This window comes from Chamaea fasciata, unplaced genomic scaffold (assembly GCF_029207755.1).
Source record: "Chamaea fasciata isolate MVZ Bird 193981 ecotype frontalis unplaced genomic scaffold, bChaFas1.0.hap1 SCAF_6, whole genome shotgun sequence".
Taxonomy (NCBI): domain Eukaryota; kingdom Metazoa; phylum Chordata; class Aves; order Passeriformes; family Sylviidae; genus Chamaea; species Chamaea fasciata.
Genome location: NW_027094091.1, coordinates 65,045,835 through 65,062,974, shown reverse-complemented (window position 1 = coordinate 65,062,974; position 17,140 = coordinate 65,045,835). Strand labels below are relative to the sequence as shown.

The 17,140-nt window shown below is 37.9% G+C and overlaps 1 long non-coding RNA gene across 2 annotated transcripts in view; it reads left to right on the top strand.

Annotated features, from left to right (window-relative positions):
• Nucleotides 1-786: 786 nt before the first annotated feature.
• LOC136291508 (uncharacterized) overlaps nt 787-17,140 on the top strand; it is a 245,370-nt gene continuing 229,016 nt past the window's right edge. Inside the window, exons 1-2 of one of the 2 annotated variants that reach the window (XR_010721583.1) lie at nt 787-1,029; nt 10,480-10,570. This is a non-coding gene — a long non-coding RNA (uncharacterized lncRNA). Of the gene's footprint in view, nt 1,030-10,475; nt 10,571-17,140 lie in introns of both variants that reach the window. The other variant, XR_010721584.1, reaches the window with a different exon arrangement.

The following is a 17,140-nucleotide window of genomic DNA, read 5'->3' as shown; positions in this document are numbered from 1 at the left end:
TGGCGTTTAGTCTCTTTGCTAAATTTGCCCTTTAAAAAAATTATTAACTTCTATTTGCTGCATTTCATTCCATTCCATTTTCAGAGTCATGTGGTTAATGTTTAAGTCTTGTCTCATCTGTCTTCTAAATCTTACTCATTATTCTGTTCTGCTGATTTCTTCATGAGAAAGGCCCATCCCAAAGAGACCTTGTGGTCCAGAGGAGGCAAAACACGTGGAAGCCCTGCTTAGTTTCTGCAACTCCTACAGCATGCCTAGAATGGCCCTATTCTTTGGGAATTTAACTCAAATTATGAGATTAAATCAGATCACACTGTAGCATGTACAAAGTAATGCTTTTATGAAGACTTATAGGTTGCCCATATTCACATTTCTCAACCTGCTTACCATGCAGTGATCACAGCACAGGAGTATGCCGTGACCCAGATTTTCTCCATTCCCATCTAACAGAATCCTCTCTTGTATTTCCAGTGAAATATTTTGTCTTACTCTAACCAGTTTTATAGTGTCTGATTCTTGAAGAATAACAACGTAAAAATGTTATGAAGTTTTCCTTTTATGATCTCTAACTTTTCCTGGCAGATGTTAGTTATTGCCTGTAGATCATTCTTTACTAAGCAAGCAGTTAAGTGCCAGCTTTATCACACTGTACTTCATGCTCATCTCTGGCCAGCTTCATACAGCCACTTATAATTAATAATTCCAAAGTCTCAGCTGTGCATCTAACATTCCAGACTTTCATCTCTCTTATCATCCATTTTCCCTCTGTAGGTGTAGAAGAAAGGATTACAGGTGACCTTGCCCCAGTAAGTCACAGCTGTACTAATTACCAAAGAAGAGGAACAGCCTTGCCCTTAATGGGTCACAGCTGTGACTAATAAAGGTAAGTGTGATAAAAGGGCTGGGTTGGCTGCTCAGGGGAGACCTGGAGGAGGTAGAAGAGCTCTGAGGAAGAAGGAGCAATCCAGAGAAACACAAAGAAGGATGAAACAAAGAATAGAGTTGCTGCTGTAGAAGATCTGCTGAGAGGTCAGTCTGGATCTCATGGGGTTGGGACCTCATGGCTGAGCTAGGTAAAACCTGTGGTCAGAGGTGGGAAGGAAATACTTGCAGTCAGGGTCTGCAGTTGGACCCTGCAGTAGGAGCTTGATGTACCAGAGTCAGGATGGCTGAGCTGTGAAGAAGAATAAACTGGGACCTTTCTCACGTTGTTAAATGAGTGTGTGTGTCTTGGCTCATTTCTATCCCTAATGAGAAGGCTGCTGCAACAACCTCTACTTACCTTCCATGAGTAATAATTAACCTCTCGTTTTCTCTTTTTCATCCCCTTTTGACAAAGCCACTTATCTTCTATCTTTTGGGGGTTTTGTTGGTTTTTTCTTTTAATTTTGAGAATTTTTGGAAAAATTCTTTGTCCTCCTTCCAAGTTGTTCTCTACACATATTTGTCTTGTGTCTTGCCTGTACACCTCATTAGCTTTTGGACTTTGATCAAAGATCTACTCAGTTCATAGTTGTCATTATAATCTCCACTGTAATTTTTACAGTATTATCACTGATTTAATTTTCACCTGATCAAACTTTGTAATTACCAAGTATGTCAGCCCTTAACATTAGATGTTGTGCATTAAAGACAGCAAACATTTTGAATACTTCATTTTGAGGAGAAAAATAATAATAAAAATCTGTGCTGCGGAAAATGAGTCTTAGAATACATGTAAAAATATCTGCAAGAATTACGCACTGATATTTTAGGAGACTTCCTTGCGAAGTGCCTTGTAATCATAGTGTTTGGGATGAAGAACCACTGATTGCAACTTTGTCCAATGAATTGTCATGCAGATTTTGTTGGATACTTCAAGGAGTCTAAGATTTTATTCCATATGTTTTAAAGGGATTTTCAATATCTTGTGTCACTTTGTACCTCAGCCTGGATGATAAATGGTGGTATTATTCTGCAGAAAAGGTACCCCTGAATTTCTTCCTCTGGCTAGAATTCTGAGGAAAGATTAAGTGAATTTTTAGGCTTTGCTTTGCAGAGCTGCCTGGAGTTTGGATTGCCCAAGTTTAATATTAATAATTCTGAAAAGCTTGGTCTCTTCTTTCTCTGACCTTGGGATTATAACAATACTGGTCACTGTTACTACTGATTTATTTGTAGTTGCACCCATTTTCCTGCTCGTTCTGTTAGCAGACTGTGATGTTAATATGTTAAAAAAACCCCACCAAACAACAAACCATTATGTTCCTTATAGACTTGGTATATTTGAACAGTCATAAAATTGAATGGCATTGGAAAGGAAATTGAGGGTTCGTGTCATTTGGTCACTTTTCAGAAAATTTGCTTGCTAATAAGAATGGAAGATGTGCTGTTTATCACTTGCAGGGTCTCATAGAAGAATCTGAAGGAAAGATGGGCATCATTTAAGAATAAATAAACAGAAAATTCCCAGACCAAAAAGAACCTAAAAAAGATGAGGTTTATCTTTTTATGATCCCAAAGTGTGGGGTTTCTCGGGTATTTAGTGCAGTGTTAGTGTTAATTCCTTTAGGAAGTAATAATTATCACTAGTAAGCACTAATCCAGCAATGCATTACTTAATTACACTTTGTTCCCTGATGTCAATTCTTTATGTGAATTAGTTTAATTTGTATGAATTCTTGGCCTTCAACAGGTAGCTTGGATTTCTGAAAGGAAGAACCACTTCAAAACTAATTGGGCTTTTAAAACGATTTTGGTAGTATGATCTCAAGTATAGCTCATATATTGTAGTAGGAAGTAAATATAATTTTAATGGTCAAATTTGGTAAGCTTTGCCAATGTAGGCCACAGTTCTCTATTTTCAAGTGGTAAATCCCAGCGGCTGAGTTATTTAAATATGAGTCTCTCATGTGAGAATTTCATCCTGCAAGTAAGATCCAATGAATCTTAACCTGAACAGAAGAAAACAGAAAGATTTGCAAACACTCACCTACAATGATCTTAACGCCTTTCAAAACCCATGATGCTTTGACATTTGGATTTATCATTAGCAAACTAGTCATGTTAGCATTATATACTTAATAGAGGACTTGAAAAACTGGGTTTTTTTGCTTTGATTCACAAGGTTATATCAGCACTTGCTGTCAGTCTAGGTCACACCACTTCTGTGTTACCAGAGTCCTTCATTGGCATGGGACTAGATTTACCCTGCTGGTACAGTTTTACTTGGCGAAAAGGATACTTTGCTTCAGCACAAGTTTCTCTCCATATGGTATTTTTTAACTGCCTTGTTATAATATCTTTGCTACAACCATAGTACACCAAAGAATTCTTATCTTGAAACATGGAGACATTGTTCTTATGGGTGACTGCTAAAGATTTGAGCATGCCAAATCCTTGCAGACTAGCAGAGATATTGGAGGTTTGCTCTTTTTATTATCTTGGAGATAAGATTAATTCTTACCCTAAAAGCTGTGATATTTTGCTGTTTGCTTCAAAATAATCACTTGAACTTACAAAAGACATTGATATCTCTGATAATGAAGAAACAAATACTGGAGTTCATTAGCATTTTCAGACTATTTTTAAATCTTGTTCATACCTTATATTTTTATTCTTATTTAAATAGGTTTTCATGTGATGGGAAACATTTGTTCCAGTGCTTCAGTAGGTACTTTTTGTGCACTGATTTCTGTTTTTTCTCCCCTCATTACTTTAGTTGAAGCACCCAATTTTGGTTTCAGGCCTTCAGTTTGCAATTAGGTCTTGGACTGTTTGAGAGCTGGAGTTGTCTAAATCTCTTCAGAGTTGTGATTAATGTACTGTGCCTATTAAACATGGCCTTAGAAACACTGTCTTTCTTTCATAACGTGTGTGGAAATGTGAATGAGGAATGTGTTTGAAAGCAAATACGGTTTTCAGCTGTCATATCTACTATAGCATTATTAGAGGTAATCATGTCCGTTTGGAGAATTTGGTGACAAAATTCTGGTGCTTTTGATGCTCTCAATCAAAGTGGAGCTCAGCTTTTTGTTTGCATCCTGCTTTGTTTTGATCCTTCCAAATTGTTTTTGCATTGTGTTGTGAAGGGTAGTTCTGAGGTCCTTCAGTGCTTGGAGAGCCTGTGCCTGCATGTAAACCATGAGCCTGCTTTCTGGGAGCCATGACTCTCCAGCAGCCTTTTGCACCCCTCTTGAGGCCATTGAATCAAAATGAAAGAGGAACTTGTTAATGTGCAATTTCCCTTACGCTTTAAACACAAACGTAGCCATCTGCCTGACAGAGTAATGCTGATGAAATTCAGTGTGCTAGGACATAAAAAGAGAATACTGTAGTAGATCAAAATATATTCTGTGACTCAGCATGGGATTTGAAGACTGTAATTCATCTTTCTGAGGACAAAAACCAGCTGATGCAGGCACATAGTTGTAGGTCATTTTGGTTTGGTTTATTTTAAGATGTTTTATTACATATACTGATTGATAACTCAGAAAACGTACATGTTTTAAGTTTCACTTGCTCCTTAAATAGAGTTAGGTACTAAAGGAAATACAAAGGTGTTTTGGAGGCTGGCAAAATTATGGAACTGGTGTAAATTCAGAGCACTAGGTACTGAAGAGCAGCGGTAATAAATTAGAGTGTAAATTTATGGATGGCGTATAGTATTTTTTTAATAAACAGTTAAGGGTACAGTGATAAGTACATTAATATTAGCCACTGTATGTAACTTCAAACTAATGTTCAGAATTTCATCTGTATATATGTATGCTCATATGCTAGGAAGATAAGTAAGAGATTTTTTTATGTAAAGAGAAGGAGCATACTAAGGAGGAAAATAAAAGATGGTTTATTTGCACTATATAGAAATTATTGGTGTTTTTATGTATGGAGGAAAAGAACAGAAGGGACACAAAGAGAATAAAAGAGCCTATAGAGTTTGGTAAATCACTATTTTTTTTGACATTTGATGTGAACATAAACTGTTGGAACTGCTCAAGCCATTCAAAGATAGAAAGTGAAAGGATAAAAGTCATTGATTCATACTGAGGATAAATTGCAGGTCACTTACGAACTATGCAGATCAATATCAAGTGTCGGATTACATTACCTAATTTTGTATCTAAATTACTTAGTGACAGATTTCAGAAGTGGTTCATTCTGCAGTAGGACCGAATATGAAATCTCTAATTTCCACATTTCAATGTTTAGTTTAATTTAAAAGTTTTCTAGAGATCTGAATCAAAGGAACTCTTTGAAAGCTGAGGATATTAAAGGGAGCACAGGGATTTCCAGCAGCATTCAGTTGAGGAAAGATCCTGCTTTGGGTTGAGACATCATAGCAAGTACAGTCTGCAGGAGTGCATAATGTGACTGGCTTCAGTGATTAGGTAGAAAAAGCTGGCCTGGCAACCTGGGCACTGATGTAGATGTGGAGAGATACAGGGAGTTGTCCGTCTCAGATACGGATCCATTTTTCCTTTTGAGACTTCGAACTTCCTTGCATACCTAAACAGGTAATGCTCGAAATCAAACATGAGTTTGGATATGCACTACCCTGGGAAATGTTTTTGACCATTAAGTACCCAGCAAGTCTGGTGCTGAACAAAACCCTGAGGCACTTGGCTATAATGGAGTTGAAGAAGCTCCTTGTGACTCCAGTTTTAATTGCTGGAACGTGAAAGGAAATATTCCGAAATAAATCTGAGGCCAACCACAAGAAAAATATCCCCCCAAGTAAATTTTCCATATGAAGGACTCAATAAAATTGTACAAATAAACTAGAGTCATAGTATATATATTAATTTTTCACACAATTTAAATGCAGGCAAGTTTTTCTTGTATTATTCCTGAAAGAAGGACAAAATAATTTTCTTTATTCCACAGTGTTGAGGAAAGGGGAAATCTTTTCTTAGCCACAGTGCTAAGAAAGTTATCCATGACACATTTCTGTGGCTATGTAATCGCTTCACACCTGCATCCTGTGTGACTGGGAGAACATCCTGTTTCAAACATCTAAACTCAAATATTTACGTTCAGTGTTTACAATGTTCTCAGTTATCTATTCCTCTTAAATCCTGAGTGACTGTGTGTATATTTACTCTTCTTGGCTAGACAAAACCAAACTGGGGGCTGGTTGCTCTTCTTGATGACTTAAAGCTAGGCAAATCTGTATAATCTTTGCTTTTAAAATTCTCAAGTTATAAAATCCACTAGAAAAATTTTCAGGTGTTTGAACAGATCATTTGCAAGACCTTATTTGAAGGGTGTCTGGGAATATGTGAACTCAGTTTTGAAACTTTTATTCAATCAAAAATCTGCAAATAGATTTTTAAAAGGGAAACGAAATTAAATAAGCTCATAATTATGTGACATTATGACATGAGAATTTGAGAAAAGCGTAGCACAATGCGATATTCGATTAAAATGTCTTAACCTGTATTTAGGTAAGGGTTTTATGTTGAAAGGAGTACATTACAGAAGTAACTATTATAAGAGTCTCACAGAACTAATCGAGGTACATTCTTAATTCCTGAAATAGATGAAATAAATATTATGAGCATTTTAATGTTGGTGTGTTGGGGGTTAGGTTTGTTCCTTCTTTCTCTAAAGAAATTTTCCCCTTAAGTTACCAAGGAGACCAAGCGTTGGATCCTTGCGAGTACTTAACCGAAACAAAGAGGTGGACAAAGTTGGAAGGGGGAGATAACGCAGGTAAAAGACAGATCTTGAGGCAGCTGTGAGCTCTTCTTTTTCCGGCGTTCGGGGAGAGAGAGAACGGCTGTTGCTGGCTGGAAGAGTTTCACTGTGGCCAAAGGGATCCAGTCCTGAGAAATCTACTATCACCGGTTCGGCCTGAATCCTGAGTTTTCCCTGCCACCCGTGGAAGCTGGGCCAGCCCTGCCTCGCCTTCGGCTTCTTCGGCGCTGCTCCTCTTGCTACAGCGTGACCCTGCACCCCCTGCGCTGCCGGGACATCCTGCCCCTGCCTGCCGGGACACCCTGCCATCCCAGCGACCAGCCCGGGACTTTTCCACTGTTTCAGCTTGGTGCTCTGAGGATCCTGCAGGGACACCGAAACCAAACTGCCCTGGGTTTTGTGAAACAAAGCCCTCAAGGCTCTTGGTACTGTTTTCGTTTGTTATTAATGCTGTAGTTGTTTGGTGGGTTTTTTTGTATTTGTTTGCTTTGTAATACATACTAGTAAAGAACTGCTATTCCTATTTCCCAAATCTTTGCCTAAGAGCCTCTGATTGTAAATTTATGATTGAAAAAGAAAAAAAAAATGGGTGGTGGGGGGGTTTACACTCTCCTTCTCAAAGGAAACTCCGGTTGTTTGGTTTTTTTTTTATTACCTGGCAGATACCTGTCTTCCCAAACCAAGACATGGTGTTAAAATCTTGTTATAAAATTTCTGGAAAGATGATTCTGCCTGAATTAAGATGCAAATAAGACCGTACGCCAAAGTCAATAGTATGGGTGTTACTTAACATGAAATGAGAGAGAAAGAAAGAGTAAGAGAGAAAGAAATAGAAAAGAGGTGGGGGTAGAGAAAGAGTGACCGAGACAGATTAAGTAGAACATCTCCCCAGTCAGTGGATCCCAACGGCGTCCCATGGTTGCTCTCGATCAGATCTTGGTGCTGAGGGTACCTGGCTTTGGAGGGTGGGCTGTGCGGGCCGTGAGGCATTGGCCAGGTGGACGCAGGCAGGGAGCTGTGGTCAGTGGCTCCGTGTGCAGGTGGAGGCTGGGGATGAGGGCTGTCCCTCAGGGAGGGCTCTGCCTTGGCCCCGGGGCTCTGGAAGGGCTTTGCCATGACACAGAGAGCGGCTGCAGCCCCCTCTCAGCGTGGGCTTTGAGGGGACAGGAAGCTGAGCGGGGCAGGGGCTGAGGAGAAGCGCTTGGGGTGCGGCTGGAGGAGAAGCTGAGCGTGAGCCGGCAGTCTGTGCTGCCAGCCCAGAAAGGCAGCCCTGTGCTGGGCTGCGTGGAAAGGAGCGAAGGGCGGCGGGTCAAGGGAGGTGACTGTGGCCCTCTCATCCATATTTCAGAGCCCACCTGCAGCACTACATCGGTGTGTGGGGGCCCCGGCATAGGAATGGTTTTAGAGGAGAAGTATTCCCATAGGGTTGTTTCTTTAATTTTTCTTTTCATTCCTATACTTCTGATTTTTTTATAGAAATGTCTTTTTTTTTAAAGTATTTATCTTATAGTTTATTTAAATCTAGGAAGATTTGACTTGAGGACAGTGAAGGAAATATTTTGGTTACTATTATCTTTGATAATATTGAATGAAAGATTTGTCTGCAGTGTAGGTGATTTGAGCTGAAAAATAAAACTGAAGGTTAATTTATCTTTTAGTTGAAAGAAACAGGAATACTGAGATTGAATTCTTGTATTAAGGTGATAATAGCTGAATGGCAGTGAAGAATCATTTTAAAAGAGAGGAAATGCAGAAGTGGCTTGTCAACAGTTGCACTGAAAAGCTGGTCCTTGACCTTACTGATGAGATGTGCTCCTCTTGGCTTTTGGTTTTGCTATTTTACCTATGACTGGCATGGGAAATTCCCCAGCCAAAACTGTTGTCTGATCTGGCAGGTCAACATGCCTGCTGATTTCTCTGGGATATTCATGTTCCTAATCTTATTCAAAGTATTAACCTGTGTGTTGATATTAAAATTTGTTTCGCTAGGTGACTAGGAAATGATGTGCGTGTGGAAGAGTGGTGCTTTTTAAGTCTGAACATCTTATAAAGATGCTGAAATACAGCTGGTCAGAGACAAGGCTGGTGTTAAGCACTTGCTGAAGTGCTTTCTGAACTGAGACATGAAGGCAGCTCTTAAGATACAGCTGGTATTGAAATTTTTCTGTCTGGTTAAGAATTTGGATGTAGGTTGATGGCAGATCGTTGTGTGTGGCTGTTTTTTGTTCTCTGTATTCTCTTGACCATCTCCTCTTGGCCAGTCACGAGACAAAAATGTACCTCCATTTTCCATCTGACTTAGGTAAAAGTAAGACAGAAAGTGAGAGGAGCTGAAAAGTAACCCTTCATTTGGAAATACCAGATGTGAAAAGAAGGTTGTGATGTTTACTTGAAGGATTTTCTCCTTACCAAAAGATACTTACACTTAGAAGATTAGATGTCCTAGCAGCATATGATTAGAATTTGTGATGGCATTTGGATGTCCCTTCTAGACTTAAGAAATTTAATGTTGCCTCTGGCTTCTGTGTAATACAATTTAAATTAGAGTCTCAAATTCTTTCAGAGTGCCAGAAATATTTGGTAAACAGTATTTTTCAGTGAAAAGTCTGGGCTTCCAGGATTTTGAGAAGAGTTCTTTTCAGACAATAGTCTGTGTCTAAGTTTATCGTTGAGAAGGATATAGAAATAAACGGATAAAATGTGAACTGTCTCCTTAACAAGTGAACTCTGTCATATTAAATAGAATGTAGTGAGTAAGACTCAATGCCATAAAAGAGAGATCTCAGGCTCAAGCTGCAAGATGTAGAATTGTCTACTCTAAGTAAATATGGAACTATGTGTTCAAATACACACTAGCCTTCAGTTTCAGGTTCATCAATTTGATGCATTTGATAGTAAAAGTAATTTTTGGATTGTGAAAAATTCCTAAAGTTTTTTTACTGCCTTGCCTTCTCACAAAGTAACCTCGTGGACTTATAGAATGATCAGGGTTGGAAGGGACCTTAAGGATCATGTAGTATGTTAACACTAACATTAAAAGCAATTAGAATACCTGTTATTAGAATAAGAATAGAATAGAATTCAGTTTTTTATCTGAATTTCAACAAAACTTAAATTTGGTTGGGCTTCTTTAGTTTCTTCTCACAGTTCTTAATAACTAAAATACCTTTGTTACTTTTGCCATCAAATAACATATACAGATATAATCCTGCTTTAATAATTCTGCTTGGCTTTATTTTATGTAGTTCATATAAAGTTCCTTATAGGTTGGACACTCTTTCTTCTCTGGTAAGTAGAGATAATTCCCAGTTGAAAAGGAAGACTGATTTCTTATGCCAGCTAGAGGGAAAATTAGCATTCCACAAAAAGAAAAAAAAGCAAACTAAAGGGAGAGGTAGATAATCACTTTCAACTGAAAAACCTGTTGAACTGAAAACAAATTGGATAATTTGGCAATGCATTGTAGTGAGATGAGTGAAACATGCTCCTCTGAAGAGAAGAGGGAAGATGGGTTCAAAACTAAATACTTGAATAGGTGTAAATGAAGACTTTTCTTTAGTGGAAGTGCAACCCAGTCTCTCTTATTTTAAAAATTCAGGTCGTTGCTGTATTTTCTGGATTCCTTTTTGTAACAGAATGGCTTCTATCCAGGGATAGTTAAGTAAGTTTAGAGAGGCTTGAAGACAGTTAAGTAAGTTTAGAGAGGCTTGAAGACATTATCCCTAGGGGAAAAGAAATATGTGGAGGAAAGAGTGGGTTTCTGGTATGAATGCTATATCCAATCATCTCCTTTTTAGGCAGTGCCCACTGTAAAATTACGATTGTGTGGTAAAACAAATGCTCTCTTGAAAGAAGACATCCTGCTTCCACTCCAGGAAATTTAATAATGAAGGTAAGTTTGCATTCAGTTAATCCAATATGTGTGTATATATGTTGAAAAATGCTTGGGACAACAGTAAATCTAAAAACCTTCTTGGTGGTGTTTGGGCTTCTGAACTAAAACTTGAGTATTAAAATTTGTTTTCTCCACATATGGCTTAAAAAGGTGATGAGAGAGAAAAGATGAAATGAAACAGGAAAAGTGGGTTTCAAAAGCATTCCTCCAAAAGACAGAAAGAAGCAGCTGTCTTCCCTAGACTCACGAGCTGACAAGGCTGACCTAACAAGTTACTGTTTGGCTCCTGTTTGGTTGCTGTTTGTCATTACTGCTAACTGATTACAAAAATTAGCTTTAAGCATTTATGTATTCTTCAGTTGCTATTTAGGTCATAACCTTGTAGGAACGACTTTGACAGACTAACTGCTGTATGTAAGTGAAGAAAGGAAGATAAAGAGGAGTTATGAATTTTTGTTTTTAAAAAAATTTCTCTGACTGGGCCTCTTTTTCAAGAAAGGGTTTGTAGGAATTAAAAAACTATATTTTAAGTCAGTTTATTATATCTCTTCGAGAAGTTATTCCTTGCCCTATCACTCAGATATAGAGACTAAGCACATCTAATCACATCTTTTGCTTGTCTCTGAAATAACCGGCTATCATCTGTTCCTTTTGAAATGAAGACCCTTGAAGTGAACAAAATATACCACCTGAATATGAATTTGATTCCTATGATGACTTTATGCAATCTTTCACTTTATTCTACTCCCTTTCTTATGTAGATTAGCAATGTAGTGCTTGTTCAACTGTTGCAGTATACATTGAATAGTATTACTGTTCTTTCAGAGGTGTTTCATTTGGGATTCAGACATATCTAGACCTCCAAGCTCTTTAATGTTTTAATGTTTCGTGTGTAGATGCTCCTTCTCTGCATTTGGTTTTCTTTTATTTCTTCCACGAAGTTGTTTTCAATAGTCTTTACAATATCTCAAGAACGTATCTCGTGCTCACTTCATTTCATGTGGTAAACATAATTTTACGGATTTTTTCCTAGTCTAGTCAGAGTCTTCTGACAAATCCTACAGGGCAGAATTTTTGGACTCATGCTCTTCTATATATGTATTGCTTTAAAGTTGTCACTGTGCAGAAATGTAACTCCAACTAGTTATTTGGGGCGATGATCTTTTTCCATATGATCTTTTTCCATCTGAGCTGACACCAGGGAAACAATTTCTGGCTTGATTAGGTGCTTACCATGACTTTCAAGTTGGTTGCTTGAGGATGACCTGTATTTATCCTGTGAGAGAACAGAATTGATTTTCAGCTGGCTTCCCCTGCCTTCTAAATAATGCTCTGGGCCCTGTACTGCTCATGGATGGCATCCTGAAGCAGCCCACTCTATCATGGTGCAAGACCTTTTAGTTATTTGAGGTTCTGAAATCCCTTTCAGTTGTCTTCCTATTTTGGGCAGATGAGCTTAGCCTATTATTTGTAGACCTCTGATGGGGTTGATGGGAGGGGTGAGTTTGGTCAGCCATGCCTTGGTGACTCTGTGAGTGATGTGACACATGGAGAAAAGAATTTTGAAAAGGGGAAAGTAAAATGCAGTCGGGAGCTGGTTTGTACCTGCTGCTGATGGAAACATTCTCCAGATCAGCCACTGCCCTCCTGAAGCCAAGTGCTGCTGGCAAGGCAGCACATGGAACCTTTCTCCTTTGAGATTTTTCCAAAGAAAAGAGGATTCACTCACGACCTGATGTTTGATTTCCTGTGCCCTGCAGATAGTTCTCAATGGGTGGGCTTGCTGGGGTTCAGAAGGAGGGCAAGACTTATAGACAAATCAGTACGGCTGGAGAGCTGAAGGTTGCATGCCAGAATTCCGATTAATGCAACTCCACGTTAAGTATGTAGTTGAAGCCTGAGAAGAGAAGCCCTTTAGTAAATCCACGGAGAATAGGGGAAGTGGTGATAGAAGTAATCCATTCAAGATTTTACACTTTTATCGTGTTCAAAATGATATTTTAGGAATCTAATGAAAGTCTTTTTTATCTCTGTAGTTCAAGTATTAAACCTTTTTTTTCTTGCTACTGGAATTTTTAACTTTTATATTTTGCTCATGGATATTTAGGGAGGTGAATTTTTAGGGATATTAAGTGGTTGCTACCATAATGTTGCATTGATCTGGGACACAAGATAGAGCATAATTTCTTCTAAGGCATATACAATTTTTATAAAGCCTTTTAAGGAAAGGAGTCTACTGATTGCAGTCTATAACTATGAAATGTCTTGCATAAAATATCATAAACATGGAAACTTCTTGCATTAAAAGATGGTAATATATGCAGTTGCCTCTAGTGAAGGACACAGCTATGCCAATGGCATAAATACTACTTCAGTAAGTGTTAGAAGCATACTTTGAAAAACATAGTAGCTGACTAGCAATTTATTATTTTATTAGTTTTTTGATGTAGGAAAACATTTATGGCAACTAAGTGTGAAACTTGAGGGGAGGGATGAAATTTCACTGTCTATTGAGATCTTGACAAAAGTCAATAAAGAGAAATAAATTCTTGCTGCTTTAAATCAAAATGGGAATTTGGTTGGCATGATTGTATTAGGGGAAGCTCCACTCTTCCTGTCTGTTCAGGGCTGACAGAGAACTGTGATTCCTGTACATTCACTATTTTGGGTTTTCTTGTGGGCAGTGCAAAGATCCATCTTCCGATGCACTTCCCTCTCTTTTTTTTTTTTTTTTCCTCTTCCCTCCCTCCCTGAAACACCACTGGGAAACTAGCTCAGAAAAAATAGTAGCCTTTAACCTATAGGCAGCTTCTTCCTAATGTCTTTTTCCTTAAGGTAATAAAGGCAAAATTATGCCTTGAGGATGTTTCCAAGCACAGGAGTTACTACAATGGTATGTCCAGCGTAGCTCCTCATTCAGGACTGTCTGGTATGTTCTCGGCATGTCTCTTGCCCAGAGAATGTAGCTGTATCTGTCTATAAGTTCTATATAATAATTATATAGAAGTTATTATAACAGCTTTAACTTCTATACAATAATTCCCACAGTCTAGTGGGAACTCTAGTGTCTGTGAGTTGCTTGCCCTTCTTGGGATTATTACTCAGTAAAATATTTGTCTTGAATCTATCTGTAGAGTGTTACCATAATAATAAATATGCAGTCTAACTTAAAATTGTGAACTGATTTTGTGCAAATTCAATTTAAATGTAAGGCCTCAAGGTCATTATTATTTCAAAAAGAAAAGAGAAAGTTGTGTTAAATTTTTTTGACGTGACCTATTATTTTACAGAGTTAAGGAAATGGTGATAGCAGGGGTTATTTATACCTAGGTTGTCTTCAGTCTGGCAAATAAAACACGATGCTTATATACTGTGGGTAAGGCTTTCAGCAAGGTAAAATATAATCAAAGGGCAAAATTGACTGTTTTAAGTAAAGAATGCCCCAAAACATAAGACTTGACTAGGTGTGAGGATGCTTATTTGCAAGTAGGAAATCCTGGGCTCCTGTCATCCTTCCTGGATTTTCTGAGCTCTGGATAACGTGTTCACTGTAAAATACTTCTGTTGCATTCCAGACCTGCACGTTCTTTTCTTTGTACACTAGAAGCCTCATGGTAGTTGTCCTTTATTCGGTATATCATGGAGTTTAGAATTTAGGGTGTTCTTAAAGACTAATGCTTGTAGTAGCAATTCCCAGTCTTCGTTTGTGCACAACTTCTTTTAAGGAAACAATACTTTGTGGCCTTTATCAACACCAGGTGATTAGGCCAAGAAGAGGGCTGCTGTTGTGGCTTTTGGCTGCTGGCCACAGAAATACACTTGGCTATTTTCTCATTTAAATACATATGAAACTAAATGACCATAACCAGACGATTTATTTCTGTTTTCTGGAATTTTTTTTCTGCAATAGGAACTACCATTATTTTGGAAGATTGTCTGAAGTTGTCCCAGATACTTCTTACAGAAGAATACTAGTGCATTTAAAAAGGCAAATTCAATGTGAAAACACACATGCTCTTTTGATTTCTGGATAAGTCGAATTTGGGGAAGGTAAAAAAAAAAATCTTCATATAGGAAGAATATATATTAAAAAAATGTTTGAAAACTGCAGGGAAATAATCTGTTAAACATGACAGACTGAAATTATCCTCATATTGACTAAGAAAGGAAAAAGGAAAAGAAGTACTGATCTCTCAAGGCTTCCATCAGCTTGGGCTAACTTTGAAGTACATCTAGAAAATAGGGCTTATCCTTCTTTGACTTTGAACTACACGAAAAGTGTTACAGAAATAACTTTGGATCACATAGTTGAGGAGCAAACGTAAATTTTAAGAGATTTATGGCTGGAAGTAAGATTCTGACTGTGTTTCATTTCTGGCAGTGATCAGTATCTTCATTATTTCTCTGCTTATGATATCATAGCTTGACTATGTAAGTGCTGTTGTGTTAAAAAACCCCTAAGTTACGCAAAAGAATTGAGTGGGGAATTTTTCTGCTCTGAGCTTTTTGTGTCTTTGGAACAAAGCAGTTCATAGAAATTGGTGGGGGTATAGTAGACATTTAGAATATTGATAGTTGTACAAATAAATACTTGTCAGTTTCCTTTTTCACACAGAACCACAGAATATTATAAATTGGAAGGCACCCACAAGGATCACTGAGTCCAACTCTTGAATGTGTTGTACTTTTTCTGTACATTGCCCATTTTGTACAGTTTCTATACTTTGCATTCAGTAACCACTTGATCATTTAATGTAACAATCGTGCTGATTTGTGTTATTCAGTTATTAGAAGATAATAAAAATAAAAATTAATTGATGAAATTCATAAATCAATGTCATACTTCATATTATGATATGAGAGTTTTGAGATGAAAAATATACATGTAAACAGAGAGCTGTGTGGCTTTTCCTCTTTTAGTAGACATCCATATGTCTACATGTTATTCTGAACTCCATTTTAAATTAAAGTTTCTATGAGATTGGATAACCTTTCCACTGCAGTTCATCAATATGTTATTTAAGCACTGTACTTCTTAGTTTATAGTGGAATGTATTCTTTCCATGGGAGTATCAAGAGCTATGTAATTAAGGAACAGCATGCAGGTGAATGACCTAGATATTTCCCACTATGCAGCCGGGAACAAACAAATAGTTCCCATGTTTTGGTGCATTAGCAAACAAAGGAAATAAGCTTTTATGAGAATCTTTCATCTGAATCAGGTGAATGGATACATTTCGGTATTTATTGCAATTGGATGTAGTGGTTTACACTTGACAGAGTACAGTATTTAGTTTAGAATAAGTCTCTCTTTGCATTGTCAGGATATTTTGTTTTAATGCTCTATGTGTTATCTTCAGAGATCACTGTATCACATCAGGAGCTGGTGGCCTGGAAATCCTGAAAGCAATGGCACTACCTGCACCTGGAAAATAATCATCTAATAAGAGCACCGATAAAACACATTAAGTTTTCTTCAAAAATGAAAAAGTGGAATGAAAAGGAAGCTAAAAGATGAATCCAACCTTAGATTTGATGGCCTTATATCTGATGGCATACGGTTTATGTGAATAAATAAGTGGGATAAAAAAATCAGAGTTTGGTTTCCTGCTCCCCCTTCCCTGGGAGTTCCATGAAGTCATGCAGTGTATTTCAAATCATGCTTTTCAGTGCAAGGTGTGGCTATGATTTCTGCTAAGGAAGATTTTTGCCTTTTCAGTGGAAAGGTGTGTACCCTTAGGCTAAGTTGGCTTTAAGAATAACTTTACAATTGATGAATTTTATCAGTTGTGCATATTTAGAATGTATGTAGTGCAAGTGCTAAGAAAACTCTTATTTGCACTGTTAGAAGTAAACTCAGGTTTTGATACAATTAAGTGGGGACAAAGTCTTTGAAGCAAAAGAAAATTCTTTTTTTATGATGAGTCAGCTGAGCTGTGCGTCTGCCTTTCCCCCAGGAGCTGAACACAGACACTCTATAACAAAATGGCAATTCTTTATATCCTTTTCCAGACGGGGGTGATCCCTGTCCCCTTTCCCATTGGATGGGTGTTCAGGAACTTACATTCTCTTCCAGCTGCCTACTCTTCTGTCCCCTCCCCTCTCATCCTCCTTCCTTTTTGGTCCTGTCTTCAACCCTGCCCCTCTCCCAGCTCACAGCAACACCCAACAAGCCAACCAGAACACATCCAAATCATAGATAACAACAGACAGGGAACCAACAGCTTTCATTCTTTTGCTCAATAATCCTCTTTTTGGCTGCAGCAAGATGTCATTTCACCTCTCACAGCATGAGGACTAGAAATTGAGTGGAATGCTGTAATTTAGCTGAACAAACTGTTTGCAGGCTAATGTGGTGTAGGATGGTGGACATGTAAGGGTGTCTTGGGGCATTATGTCCTTATGGGAAACCACACACACTCTCAATTATTAAGGAAGATTAACTTCCTAAATTATGCATACAGTACATTTAAAATTGAAAAAAATGCCATTTCTTGTTTAAAGGAGTTATGTCCCATACTGTATAGTGGATTTTTTTGTTTTGTTTTGTTTGTGTTAGGTTTTTTT